Source organism: Triticum dicoccoides, chromosome 4B, assembly GCF_002162155.2.
Source record: "Triticum dicoccoides isolate Atlit2015 ecotype Zavitan chromosome 4B, WEW_v2.0, whole genome shotgun sequence".
In the NCBI taxonomy this organism is placed as follows: domain Eukaryota; kingdom Viridiplantae; phylum Streptophyta; class Magnoliopsida; order Poales; family Poaceae; genus Triticum; species Triticum dicoccoides.
In genome coordinates, this window is record NC_041387.1 from 677,875,350 (window position 1) to 677,886,445 (window position 11,096).

Consider the following 11,096-nt stretch of genomic DNA (forward strand, 5'->3'; position numbering starts at 1 on the left):
CTCCGGGACCCCAAAACAGTGAGTAATAGTCCATGAAATGGGCCAGAATTGGCCAAAATTGCGAGTGTTGATGACCAACACGTAATCGCGCCCCGGAGTCCAACAACTATGAAAATCGCTTCGGGGCCCCAAAACGGTGAGTAATAGTCCACGAAAAGGGTCAAAATTGGACAAACCTGTGAGTGTCGACGACGCACACGTAAACGCACCCTGGGGATTGTCAATCGTGTAAACCGCTCTCGGACCCCAAAACGGTGAGTAATAGTGCATGAAATGGACCAGAATCAGTTAAAATTGTGAGTGTTGATGACTGACACGTAAACGCACCTCGGGGTTCGTCAATCATGGAAATCACTCAAGGACCCCAAAACAGTGAGTAGTAGTCGACGAAACGGGCCAGAAAATCGGCCAAAATTGCGAGTGTTCATGACCAACACGTAATTGCACCGTGGGGTTCAACAACTATGGAAATCGCTTCGGGGCCCCAAAACGGTGACTAATAGTCCACGAAAAAGGTCAGAATTGGACAAAACTGTGAGTGTTGAAATCGCACACGTAAATGCACCATGGGGATTGTCAATCATTTAGGAACCCCAAAACAGTGAGTAATAATCCACGAAATGGGCCAAAATCGGCTGAAATTGCGAGTGTTGATGACCGACACGTATGCCCACCCTGGGGTTCGTCAATCGTGGAAATCACTCCGGGACCCCAACACAGTGAGTAATAGTTCATGAAACGGGCCAGCATCGACCAAACCTTTGAATGTAGATGACCGACAGATAAGCGCACCTTGGGGCTCAACAACTATGAAAATCGCTTTGGCACCCCAAATCGGTGAGTAATGGTCCACGAAACGGGCCAGAATCGACAAAAACCGTGAGTGTTGATGACTAACACGTAAACGCATCCCGGGGTTCGTCAATCGTGGAAATCACTCCGGGACCCCAAAACAGTGAGTAATAGTCCACGAAACGGGCCAGAATCGGCCAAAATTGCGAGTGTTGATGACCAACACGTAATCATGCCCTGGGGTTCAACAACTATGAAAATCGCTTCGGGGCCTCATAACGGTGAGTAATAGTCCAGGAAAAGGTTCAGAATTGGACAAACCTGTGAGTGTTGACGACACACACGTAAACGCACCCTAGGGATTGTCAATCGTGGAAATCACTCTGGGACCCCAAAACGGTGAGTAATAGTGCACGAAACGGACCAGAATAAGTCAAAATTGTGAGTGTGGATGACTGACATGTAAACGCACCCCGGGGTTCGTCAATCATGGAAATCACTTAGGGACCCCAAAACAGTGAGTAATAATCCACGAAACGGGCCAAAATCAGCCAAAATTGTGAGTGTTGATGACCGACACATAATCGCACACTGGGGTTCACCAATCATGGAAATCACTCTGGGACCCCAAAAAAGTGAGTAATAGTCGACGAAACGGGCCAGAATCGTCCAAAATTGCGAGTGTTGATGACCAACACGTAATCGCACCCTGGGGTTCAACAACAATGGAAATCGCTTTGTGGCCCCAAAACGGTGAGTAATAGTCCATGCAAAAGGTGAGAATTGGACAAAATTGTGAGTGTAGACAACGCACGCTCAATCGTGGAAATCGCTATGGGACCCCAAAACGGTGAGTAATAGTGCACGAAAGGACAAGAATAGACCAAAATTGTGAGTGTTGATGACCAACACGTAAACGAACCCCGGGGTTCGTGAATGTTGGAAATCACTTTGGGAACCCAAAACTGAGTAATAGCCAAGAAACGGGTCAGAATCGGCCAAAATTGCGAGTGTTGATGACCAACACATAATCGCACACTCGGGTCACCAACTACGGAAATCGCTTCGGGACCCCAAAACGGTGAGTACTAGTCCATGAAACGGGCCAGAATTGGCCAAAACTATGAGTGTTGTTGTCCGAGACGTAAACACATCCCGGGGTTCGTTAATCGTGGAAATCACTCCGGGACCCCAACACAGTGAGTAATTGTTCATGAAACGGGCCAGAATCGACCAAACCTTTGAATGTTGATGACTGACACGTAAGCGCCCCTTGGGGCTCAACAACTATGGAAATCTCTTTGGGACCCCAAATTGGTGAGTAATGGTCCACGAAACAGGCCAGAATCGACAAAAACCGCGAGCATTGATAACCGACACATAAATGTATCCCGGGGATCGTCAATCGTGGAAATCACTCCGGGACCCCAAAACAGTGAGTATAGTCCACGAAACGGTCCAGAATCGGCCAAAATTGCGAGTGTTGCTGACCAACACGTAATCGCACCCTGGGGTTCAAAAACTATGAAAATTGCTTCGGGGCCCCAAAACGGTGATTAATAGTCCACAAAAAGGGTCAGAATTGGACAAAACTCTGAGTGTTGACGACGCACACGTAAATGCACCCTGGGATTGTCAATCGTGGAAATCGCTCTGGGACCCCAAAACGCTGAGTAATAGTGCGCGAAACGGACCAGAATCAGTCAAAATTGTAAGTGTTGATGACCGACACGTAAACGCACCCCAGGGTTCGTCAATCGTGGAAATCACTCAGGGACCCCAAAGCAGTGAGTAATAATCCACGAAACAGGCCAAAATCGGCCAAAATTGTGAGTGTTGATGACCGACACGTAAACCCACCCTGGGGTTCGTGAATCGTAGAAATCACTCCGGGACACCAAAAAAGTGAGTAATAGTCGACGAAACGGGCCAGAATCGGCCAAAATTGTGAGTGTTGATGACCAAGACGTAATCGCACCCTGGGGTTCAACAACTATGGAAATCGCTTCAGGGCCCCAAAACGGTGAGTAATAGTCCACGAAAAGGTTCAGAATTGGACAAAATTGTGAGTGTTGACAACGCACACATAAACGCACCCCGGGGATCGTCAATCGTGGAAATCGCTCTGGGACCCCAAAATAGTGAGTAATAGTGCACGAAAAGACAAGAAAGGACCAAAATTGTGAGTGTTGATGACCGACACATAAATGCACCCCGGGGTTCGTGAATCATGGTAATCACTTTGGGAACCGAAAGCTGAGTAATACCCAAGAAACGGGTCAGAATCGGCCAAAATTGCGAGTGTTGATGACCAACACGTAATCGCACACTCGGGTCAACAACTATGGAAATCGCTTCGGGACCCCAAAATAGTGAGTACTAGTCCATGAAACGGGCCAGAATTGGCCAAAACTGTCAGTGTTGATGTCCGACACGTAAACGCACCCCGGGGTTTGTTAATCGTGGAAATCTCTCCGGCACCCAAAAACAGTGAGTAATAGTTCATGAAACGGGCCAGAATCGACCAAACCATTGAATGTTGATGACCGACACGTAAGCGCACCTTGGGGCTCAAAACTACGGAAATCACTTTGGGACCCCAAATCGGTGAGTAATGGTCCACGAAACGGGCCAGAATCGACAAAACCCGCGAGTGTTGATGACCGTCACGTAAACGCACCCGGGGTTCGTCATTCATGGAAATCACTCCGGGACCCCAAAACAGTGAGTAATAGTCCATGAAACGGGCCAGAATCGGCCAAAATTGCGAGTATTGATGACCAACACGTAATCGCGCCCTGGGGTACAACAACTATGAAAATCGCTTCGGGACCCCAAAACAGTGAGTAATAGTCCACGAAAAGGGTCAGAATTGGACAAACCTGGGAGTGTTGACGACGCACACGTAAATGCATCCTGGGGATTGTCAATCCTGGAAATCGCTTTGGGACCCCAGAACGGTGAGTAATAGTGCACGAAACGGACCAGAATCAGTCAAAATTGTGAGTGTTGATGACCGACACGTAAACGCACCCTGGGGTTCGTCAATCGTGGAAATCACTCAGGGACCCATAAACAGTGAGTAATAATCCATGAAACGAGCCAAAATCGGCCAAAATTGCGAGTGTTGATGACCGACACGTAAACCCACCCTCGGCTTCGTCAATCGTGGAAATCACTCCGGGACCCCAAAAAAGTGAGTAACAGTTGACGAAACGGGCCAGAATTGGCCAAAATTGTGAGTGTTGACGACCAACACGTAATCGCGCCCTGGGTTCAACTACTATGGAAATCACTTCGGGGCCCCAAAACGGTGAGTAATATTCCACGAATAGGGTCAGAACTGGACAAAACTGTGAGTGTTGACAACGCACATGTAAACGCACCCCGGGGATCGTCAATCATGGAAATCGCTCTCGGACCCTAAAATAGTGAGTAATAGTGCACGAACGGACAAGAATAGACCAAAATTGTGAGTGTTGATGACCAACAGGTAAACGTACCCCGGGGTTCGTGAATCATGGAAATCACTTTGGGAACCCAAAAGTGAGTAATAGCCAAGAAACGGGTCAGAATCGGCCAAAATTGCGAGTGTTGATAACCAACACATAAACGCACACTCGAGTCACCAACTATGGAAATTGCTTCGGGACCCCAAAATGGTGAGTACTAGTCCATGAAACGGGCCAGAATTGTCCAAAGCTGTGAGTGCTGATGTCCGACACACAAACGCACCCCAGGGTTCGTTAATCATGGAAATCACTCCGGGGCCCCAAAACAGTGAGTAATAGTTCATGGAACGGGCCAGAATCGACCAAACCGTTGAATGTTGACGACCGACACGTAAGCGCACCTTGGGGCTCAACAACTATGAAAATCGCTTCGGGGCCCCAAAACGGTGAGTAATAGTCCATGAAAAGGGTCAGAATTGGACAAAACTGTGAGTGTTGTCGATGCACACGTAATCGCACCCTGGAGATTTTCAATCGTTCAAATCGCTCTGGGACCCCAGAAAGGTGTTCAATAGTGCACGAAATGGACCAGAATCAGTCAAAATTGTGAGTGTTGATGACCGACATGTAAACGCACCTCGGGGTTCGTCAATCGTGGAAATCACTCAGGGACCCCAAAACAGTGAATAATAATCCTTGAAACGGGCCAAAATCGACCAAAATTGCGAGTGTTGATGACCGACACGTAAACCCACCCTGGGGTTCGTCAATCGTGGAAATCACTCCGGGACCCCAAAAAAGTATATAATAGTCGACGAAACGGGCCAGAATCGGCCAAAACTGCGAGTGTTGATGACCAACACATAATCGTACAATGGGGTTCAACAACTATGGAAATCGCTTCGGGGCCCCAAAACAGTGAGTAATAGTCCACGAAAAGGGTCAGAACTGGACAAAATTGTGAGTATTGACAACGCACACGTAAACGCACCCCGAGGATCGTCAATCATGGAAATCGCTCTGGGATCCCAAAACGGTGAGTAATAGTGCAAGAAAGGACAAGAAAAGACCAAAATTGTGAGTATTGTTGACCGACACGTAAACGCACCCCGGGGTCCGTGAATCGTGGAAATCACTTTGGGAACCCAAAACTGAGTAATAGCCAAGAACCTGGTCAGAATCGTCCAAAATTGCGAGTGTTGATGACCAACACGTAATCGCACACTCGGGTCACCAACTACGGAAATCGCTTCGGGACACCAAAATGGTGAGTACTAGTCCACGAAACGGGTCAGAATTGGCCAAAACTGTGAGTGTTGATGTCCGACACCCAAACGCACCCCAGGGTTTGTTAATCATGGAAATCATTCCGGGACCCCAAAACAGTGAGTGATAGTTCATGGAACGGGCCAGAATCGACCAAACCGTTGAATGTTGATGACCGACACGTAAGCGCACCTTGGGGCTCAACAACTATGGAAATCGCTTTGGGACCCCAAATCGGTGAGTAATGGTCCACGAAATGGGCCAGAATTGACAAAAACCGTGAGTGTTGATGACCGACACATAAACGCATCCCGGGGTTCATCAATCGTGGAAATCACTCTGGGTCCCCAAAACAGTGAGTAATAGTCCATGAAACGTGCCAGAATCGGCCAAAATTGTGAGTGTTGATGACCAACACGTAATCACACCCTGGGGTTCAACATCTATGAAAATCGCTTCGGGGCCCCAAAACGGTGAGTAATATTCCACGAAAAGGGTCAGAATTGGATAAAACTATGAGTGTTGACGACGCACATGTAAACGCTGAAGGAAATATGCCCTAGAGGCAATAATAAAATTATTACTTATTTCCTTATTTCATGATAAATGTTTATTTTTCATGCTAGAATTGTATTACCCGGAAACATGATACATGTGTGAATACATAGACAAACATAGTGTCACTAGTATGCCTCTACTTGACTAGCTCGTTGATCAAAGATGGTTGTGTTTCCCAACCATAGACATGAGTTGTCATTTGATTAACGGGATCACATCATTAGGAGAATGATGTCATTGACATGATCCATTCCGTTAGCTTAGCACTTGATCGTTTAGTATGTTGCTATTGCTTTCTTCCTGACTTATACATGTTCCTACAACTATGAGATTATGCAACTCCCGTTTACCGGAGGAACACTTTGTGTGCTACCAAACGTCACAACGTGACTGGGTGATTATAAAGGTGCTCTACATGTGTCTCTGAAGGTATGTTGGGTTGGCGTATTTCGAGATTAGGATTTGTCACTCCGATTGTCGGAGAGGTATCAATGGGCCCACTCGGTAATGAACATCACTATAAGCATTGCAAGCATTGTAACTAATGAGTTAGTTGCAGGATGATGTATTACGGAACGAGTAAAGAGACTTGCCGGTAACGACATTGAACTAGGTATTGGGATACCGACGATCGAATCTCGGGCAAGTAACATACCGATGACAAAGGGAACAATGTATGTTGTTATGTGGTTTGATCGATAAAGATCTTCGTAGAATATGTGGGAGCCAATATGAGCATCCAGGTTCCACTATTGGTTATTGACCGGAAACGTGTCTCGGTCATGTCTACATCGTTCTCGAACCCGTAGAGTCCGCACGCTTAAGGTTTCGTTGACAGTTTTATTATGAGTTTATGAGTTTTGATGTACCGAAGGAGTTTGGAGTGACGGACGAGATCGGGGACATGAAGAAGAGTCTCGATATGGTCAAGACATAAAGGTCGATATATTGGACGACTATATTCGGACTTCAGAAAGGTTACGAGTGATTCGGGTGTTTTTCGGTGTACCGGAGAGTTACGGGAATTCGCCGGGGAGTATGGGCCTTATTGGGCCATACGGGAATACAGGAGAGAGGCCAAAAGGAAGGAGGCGCGCATCCCCCCTCTGGTCCGAATTGGACAAGGGGTGCAACCCCCTTTTCCTTTTTCCTCTCCCCCTCTTTCCTTCTCTCCTACTCCAATAAGGGAAGGAGGAGTCCTACTCCCGGTGGGAGTAGGACACCCCATGGCGCGCCCCCTCCTAGGTCGGCCGCCCCCTCCCCCCTTGCTCCTTTATATACGAGGGCAGGGGGAAACCCCATAGACAGAACAACAACTGATCCTTGAATCTCTTAGCCGTGTGTGGTGCCCCCCTCCACCATAGTCCTCCTCGATAATATTGTAGCGGTGCTTAGGCGAAGCCCTGCGACGGTAGAACATCAAGATCGTCACCTCGCCGTCGTGCTGATGGAACTCTCCCTCGACACTCGGCTGGATCGGAGTTCGAGGGACGTCATCGAGCTGAACGTGTGCTAGAACTGGGAGGTGCCGTAGTTTTGGTGCTTGATCGGTCGGGCCGTGAAGACGTACGACTACATCAACCGTGTTGTTCTAATGCTTCCGCTTTCGGTCTACGAGGGTATGTGGACAACACTCTCCCCTCTCGTTGCTATGCATCACCATGATCTTGCGTGTGCGTAGGAATTTTTTTTCAAATTACCACGTTCCCCAACAGTGGCATCCAAGCCTAGGTTTTATGCGTTGATGTTATATGCACGAGTAGAACACAACTGAGTTGTGGGCGATACAAGTCATACTGCTTACCAGCATGTCATACTTTCATTCGGCGGTATTGTTGGTGAAGCGGCCCAGACCGACATTATGCGTATGCTTACGCGAGACTGGTTCTACCGACATGCTTTGCACACAGGTGGCTGGCGGGTGTCAGTTGATCATATCTCCAATTTTAGTTGAACCGAGTGTGGCTACGCCCGGTCCTTGAGAAGGTTAAAACAGCACTAACTTGACGAACTATCGTTGTGGTTTTGATGCGTAGGTAAGAACGGTTCTTGCTCAGCCTGTAGCAGCCACGTAAAATTTGCAACAACAAAGTAGAGGACGTCTAACTTGTTTTTGCAGGTCATGTTGTGATGTGATATGGTCAAGACGTGATGCTATATTTTATTGTATGAGATGATCATGTTTTGTAACCGAAGTTATCTCCAACTGGCAGGAGCCATATGGTTGGCGCTTTATTGTATGAAATGCAAACGCCCTGTAATTGCTTTACTTTATCACTAAGCAGTAGCGATAGTCGTAGAAGCAATAGATGGCGTAACGACAACGATGCTACGATGGAGATCAAGGTGTCGTTCCTATGACGATGGTGGTCACGACGGTGCTTCGGAGATGGAGATCACAAGCACAAGATGATGATGGCCATATCATATCACTTATATTGATTGCATGTGAGGTTTATCCTTTATGCATCTTATCTTGCTTTGATTGACGGTAGCATTTTAAGATGATCTCTCACTAATTATCAAGAAGTGTTCTCCCTGAGTATGCACCGTTGCGAAAGTTCTTCGTGCTGAGACACCACGTGATGGTCGGGTGTGATAGGCTCTACGTTCAAATACAATGGGTGCAAAACAGTTGTGCACGCGGAATACTCAGGTTAAACTTGACGAGCCTAGCATATACATATATGGCCTGGAACACGAAGACCGAAAGGTCGAACGTGAATCATATAGTAGATATGATCAACATAGTGATGTTCACCATTGAAAACTACTCCATCTCACGTGATGATCGGACATGGTTTAGTTGATTTGGATCACGTGATCACTTAGATGACTAGAGAGATTTCTGTCTAAGTGGGAGTTCTTTAGTAATATGATTAATTGAACTTTAATTTATCATGAACTTAGTCCTGGTAGTATTTTGCAAATTATGTTGTAGATCAATAGCTCACCTTGTTGCTTCCCTATGTTTTTTGCTTCCCTATGTTTTTTGCTTCCCTATGTTTTTATATGTGTTCCTAGAGAAAACTAAGTTGAAAGATGTTAGTAGAAATGATGCGGACTTGGTCCGTGATATGAGGTTTATCCTCATTGCTGCACAGAAGAATTATGTCCTTGATGCACCGCTAGGTGACGAACCTATTGCAGGAGCAGATGCAGACGTTATGAATGTTTGGCTAGCTCAATATGATGACTACTTGATAGTTTTGTGCACCATTCTTTATGGCTTAGAACTGGGACTACAAAAACATTTTTGAAACGTCATGGAACATATGAGATGTTTCATGAGATGAAATTGATATTTCAGACTCATGCCCGTGTCAAGAGGTATGAGACCTCTGACAAATACTTCTCCTACAAGATGGAGGTGAATTGCTCAACGAGTGAGCAAGTGCTTAGATTGTCTGAGTACTACAATCACTTGAATCAAGTGGGAGTTAATCTTCCAGATAAGATAGTGATCGACAGAGTTCTCTAGTCACCATCACCAAGTTAGTAGAACTTCATGATGAACTATATTATGCGAGGGATGACGAAAACGATTCCTGAACTCTTCGTGATACTGAAATCGATGATGGTACAAATCAAGAAAGAACATCAAGTGTTGATGATTGACAAGATCACTAGTTTCAATAAAAGGGCAAAGGGAAAGAAAGGGAAACTTCAAGTAGAATGGCAAGCAAGTTGTCACTCCCGTGAAGAAGCCCAAAGCTGGACCAAAGCCTGAAACTGAGTGCTTCTGCTGCAAAGGAAATGGTCACTGGAAGCGTAAATACCCTGAATATTTGGTGGATAAGAAGGATGGCAAACTGAACAAGGGTATATTTGATATACATGTTATTGATGTGTACCTTACTAGTGTTTATAGTAACCCCTGAGTATTTGATACTTGTTCGGTTTGCTAAGATTAGTAACTCGAAACAGGAGTTATAGAATAAACAGAAACTAGTTGAGGGTGAAGTGATGATGTGTGTTGGAAGTGGTTCCAAGTTTGATATGATCATCATCACACACTCCCTATACTTTCGGGATTAGTGTTGAACCTAAATGAATGTTATTTGGCATTTGCGTTGAGCATGAATATGATTTGATCATGTTTATTGCAATACGGTTATTCATTTACAATCAGAGAATAATTTTTGTTCTGTTTACATGAATAAAACCTTTGATGGTCATACACCCAATGAAAATAGTTTGTTGGATCTCGACCGTAGTGATATACATATTCATAATATTGATGCCAAAAGATGCAAAGTTGATAATGATAGTGCAAATTACTTGTGGCACTGCCGTTTGGGTCATATCGGTGTAAAGCACATGAAGAAACTCCATAAAGATGGATTTTTGGAATCACTTGGTTATGAATCATTTGATGCTTGCGAACCGTGCCTTTTGGGCAAGATGACTAAAACTCCGTTATACAGAACAATGGAACGAGCTACCGACTTATTGGAAATAATACATACCAATGTATGCGGTCCAATGAGTGTTGATGCTCATGGCGGGTATCGTTATTTTCTGACCTTCACAAGATGATTTGAGCAGATATGAGTGTATCTACTTAATGAAGCACAAGTTTGAAACATTTGAAAAGTTCAAAGAATTTCAGAGTGAAGTGGAGAATCATCATAACAAGAAAATAAAATTTCTGCGATTTGATCGTGGAGACAAATATTTGAGTTACGAGTTTGGTCTTCAATTAAAACAATGTGCGATAGTTTCACAAATTCATGCCACCTGGAACACCACAGCTTAATGGTGTGTCCGATCGTCATAAGCGTACTTTATTGGATATAGTGCAATCTATGATGTCTCTTACCGATTTACCACTATCGTTTTGGGGTTATGCATTAGAGACAACTGCATTCACTTTAAATAGGACACCATCAAAATCCGTTGAGACGACGCCTTGTGAACTGTGGTTTGGCAAGAAACCAAAGTTGTCGTTTTATAAAGTTTGGGGCTGCGATGCTTATGTGAAAAAGCTTCAACCTGATAAGCTCGAACCCAAATCGGAGAAATGTG